The sequence below is a fragment of the Notamacropus eugenii genome, chromosome 2 (assembly GCF_028372415.1).
Source record: "Notamacropus eugenii isolate mMacEug1 chromosome 2, mMacEug1.pri_v2, whole genome shotgun sequence".
NCBI classification, from domain to species: domain Eukaryota; kingdom Metazoa; phylum Chordata; class Mammalia; order Diprotodontia; family Macropodidae; genus Notamacropus; species Notamacropus eugenii.
In genome coordinates this window covers 538097877-538102195 of record NC_092873.1, presented here as the reverse complement: position 1 = coordinate 538102195, position 4319 = coordinate 538097877, and positions in this window count along the sequence as shown.

The following is a 4319-nucleotide window of genomic DNA, read 5'->3' as shown; positions in this document are numbered from 1 at the left end:
GTGGAGTGGAGTGCAGCACAGTTGTGGCAAGGATAGGACTGGAGAAGGCTTCAAGGTGCCATCAGCAGCAGCTACGGGTCCCAGATTCCTCAACTTACAAACTCCAAAGACAGCTTCAAAAGTCAGTAAGAAAGCTCTTTCACTTGGGTGGGAAAGGAATGCAGTGGTCTAGCCCAGGCCCCAGGCAGTGGTAGTTTCCATTGTTGGAGCCCTGGCCTAAAGCCTCTGGGGGAACTGAGTGGCTTATCTGAATCTCATCCTTGAGAGGCTGAGAGGCTGCCCTGGGGTGAGGAGGAGTGTTGGCGTGGTGGAGTTGATGGAGGCTATGGAGAGGGAATCTTGCTTACAGAACAGAGCACAGGCCAGGAGAGGAACAATCCCTTGATTGTGCCACCTTGGAGGAACTGAGAACTTACAGGTCCCCGGAGTATATCCTCCCCTTGGCAAAGAACTAAAAAGTAAAGTAACTGTCTGGGGAAATGCCCCCAAAAGGGAAAAAGAATAAAACAACAGAAGGTTACTTTCTTGGTTAACAGATATATTCTCCCATCTGTTCAGATGAGGAGGACCAATGCATACCATCGGATGAAGACCTAAAAGTCAAGGCTTCTGCATCCAAAACCTCCAAAATAAATATTCAATGGCCTCAGGCCACAGAAGAGCTCAAAAAGGATTTTGAAAATCAAGGAAGAGAGATGGAGGAAAAATTGGGAAGAGAAATGAGGGCAACGCAAGAGAGTCATGAAAAGGAAGTCAACTTGCTAAAGGAGACCCCCCCCCCCCCCAAAGCTGAATAAATTAACACCTTTAAACATAGACTAACTCTCTGTTTTAGGAGTGTCTCTTGTAAACAACATGTTCTTGGATTCTTTTCTAATCCATTCTACTACATGCTTCTGTTTTATGGGTAGACTGTGTACAGTAACAATAATGTTGTAATGATGATCAACTGTCAAAGACTTGGCTGCTCTGATCAATTCAAGGAACCAAGACAATTCCAAAGGACTTATAATGAAAAAAAATATTTCATCCATCTCCAGAGATAGAACTGAAAAACTCAGAGTATAAACTGAAGTATAATTTCTTCACTTTATTTTTCTTGCTTTTTTGGCAATACAGCTAATATGAAAATATTCTGCATGATTTCACATGTATAATTGATAACATATTTGTTCCCTTCTCAGTGGATGGGGGGTTGAATGGAAGAGAGAGAGAGAATTTGGAACTGAAAATTTAAAAAGAAAAGAATTCTGAGAGTAAACAAATAATAAAATAAAAAAAATATTTTACAAAAAAAATAGACTAACTCAAATGGCAAAAGAAGCCCAAAAAGCCAGTGAGGAGAATAATGCTGTAAAGAGCAAGATTAGTCAAATGGAAAAGGAGGTACAAAAGCTCAATGAAGAAAATAGTTCTTTAAAAATTAGAATGGAGGAGAAGGAAGCTAATGACTTTATGAGAAACCAAGAAATTACAAAACAAAACCAAGAGGATGAAAAAATAGAAGACTGTGAAATATCTCATTGGAAAAACAACTGACCTGGAAAATAGATCTAGGAGAGACAATTTAAAAATTATGGGACTACCTGAAAGCCTTGATCAAAAAAAGAACCTAGACATTATCTTTCATGAAATCATTAAGGAAAACTGATCTGGTATTCTGGAACCAGAGGGTAAAATAAATAGTGAAAGAATTCATCGATTACCTTCTGAAAGAGATCTGAAAAGAAAAATTCCTAGAAATATTGTAGCCAAATTCCAGAGTTCTCAGATCAAGGAGAAAATGTTGTAAACAGCCAGAAAGAAACAATTCAAGTATTATGGAAATACAATCAGGATCTGGCAGCTTCTACATTAAGGCATCAAAGGACTTGGAATATGATATCCGAGAAGTCAAAGGAATTAGGTCTACACCAAGAATCACCTACCCAGCAAAACGGAGTATAATACTTCAAGGGAAAAAATGGCCAATGAAATAGAGGACTTTCAAGCATTCTTGGTGAAAAGACCAGAGCTGAATAGAAAATTTGACTTTCAAACACAAGAATCAAGAGAAACATGAAAAGGTAAACAGGAAAGAGATACCATTAGTGACTTACTAAAGCTGAACTGTTTGCATTTGCACATGGAAAGTTAATATTTGTAACTCTTGAAATTTTTTTCAGTATTTGAGTAGTTGGAGGGATTATACACACACACACACACACACACACACACACACAAGCACATAGACAGATGTCAGAGGGTGAGTTTAATAGAAAGGAATGCTATCTAAATAAAGAAAATTAAGGGGTGAAAGGAATGTATTGGGAGGAGAAAGGAAGAAATAGAATAGGGCAAACTATATCTCATAAAAAAGGCAAGAAAAAGCTTTTTCAATGGAGAGAAAAAGGGAGAGGTGAGAGGGAAAAAGTGAAGCTTACTCTCATCACATTTAGCTTATGGAGAGAATAACATGCACACTCAATTTGATATGAAAATCTATTTTTTTATTTTTTATTTATTTTTAACACAGTTTATAACAGACAAAGCAATTCAAACTTTTGGTCAGGTGATACATCTTTTTAAAGCATTTACATATGGACCACAAAATAATTTTTTAAAAAACATTAAACAACTGAGACACAGATAATATTTATGTTGCTACCTTCACAAGCTCTTGACCTAATTGTCTCCACAGTGTTACTAAGAATTAAAGAACCCTAACTTAATGTTGTTGGTCTAAAGTCCTATGCCTAATAGCTTAATTTTAGACAACCTCGGATGTTCCCCTACCCATAATCTATAATTGAATAGATCTGGTATTAAGCTTACAAAACTTTTGACTATAGGAAATTTCCACCAATAGTAAGGACATTGCAGGGATACAATATCTCTCCAACTTCATGTAACTTCCAGGCAGGATTAGATTATCCATTTGCATTCAGGCAGGCTTAAAGTCTGCCAGGTGTCAGTGGGGAAATTTAGTAAGGAGAATGCCACCTCAGCCCATGCTGAACAGCCACTCTCCCACCCTTCCCTTGAGACCACCTATTCAGTTCCTACCAGCATCTCATCAGCTTACTGTCATCATGTATTGGAGGCTCAGATCGCCTTTCTTGCTACCCATACCTGGAGTTAGACTCAGAAGAACAGTCACTTAATAGTCCCACAGCATCTAAAAATGGCAAGTTTCAATAATGAGGTTTCAAATGTAATTATAGGAAAATCTATCTTACCCTACAGGAAAGTAGAGGAGAAGGGGACAAGTGGGGAGGGGACAAGTGGGGTGTGGGGAGGATAATAGAAGTGAGAGGAGATGAGAGGAGGGGGTAATTAGAAGTAAGAACTTTTGGGAAGAGATAAAGTCAAAAGAGAGAATAGAATAAATTGGGGGGGGCAGGATAGGATGAAGGGAAATACAGTAGTATTCCACAACATGACTATTATTGAAGTCTTTAGCAAAACTACATTTGTATATATAAACTACATTGAATTGCTTACCTTCTCAGTGTGGATGGTTGGGAAGGGAAGAAGGGAGAGAAGTTAGAACGCAAAGTTTTAGAAACGAATGTTGAGAATTATTTTTGCATGAAACTGGGAAATAAGAAATACAGGTAAGGGGTTAAGAAAACTATCTTGCCCTACAAGAAAAGAGAGATAGGGATAAGGAAAGGGAGAGGTGTGATAGAAGGGAGGGTAGGTAGGGGGAAGGGGTAATTAGGGTGCACGATGTTTTGAGGTGGTGGAGGGAAGAGATGGGGAGAAAATTTGAAACTCAACGTCTTGTGGAAAGGAACGTTGAAAACCAAAAATAAATACATAAATTGGAGAAAAAAAAGAAATATTTGATGAATAAAAAAATGAAGAATGAACAACAACTGTTTTCTTAGGGATTCTGAAGATAGATTCCTTTATACAGTCTTGGAGCTGACTTTCCTTCCTTTTTCTAGTTTTTCTTTGGCTACTGATGAAAATGTTGCTATTTTCCACTGTTATTCCAAGATCAGTACTGCTAATGCTGATGGGAAGTCCACATTTTTTGATTTTTTACATTTCTCCAATTCATCCTCTGGTCAAAGTGGGACGAGTATTACATCCTCTGGATTTACCCCACACTGCTCTACAGCCTCTGTTGCTCAAAGGATCTGCCTCCTCAAAACTTAAGTCTCAAAGTAGTTGCTGGAATGTTCTTGCTGGTATTTAGATATACATAGATCTAGAAGTATGCACAACTCTTTCAACCAATCAAAATATATTTCATCATCTGGTTTCATCCAATCGCTCAGAACATTTCAATCCTTCCCACCTCAATTTACTAGATTGTTCCTACCTGATTA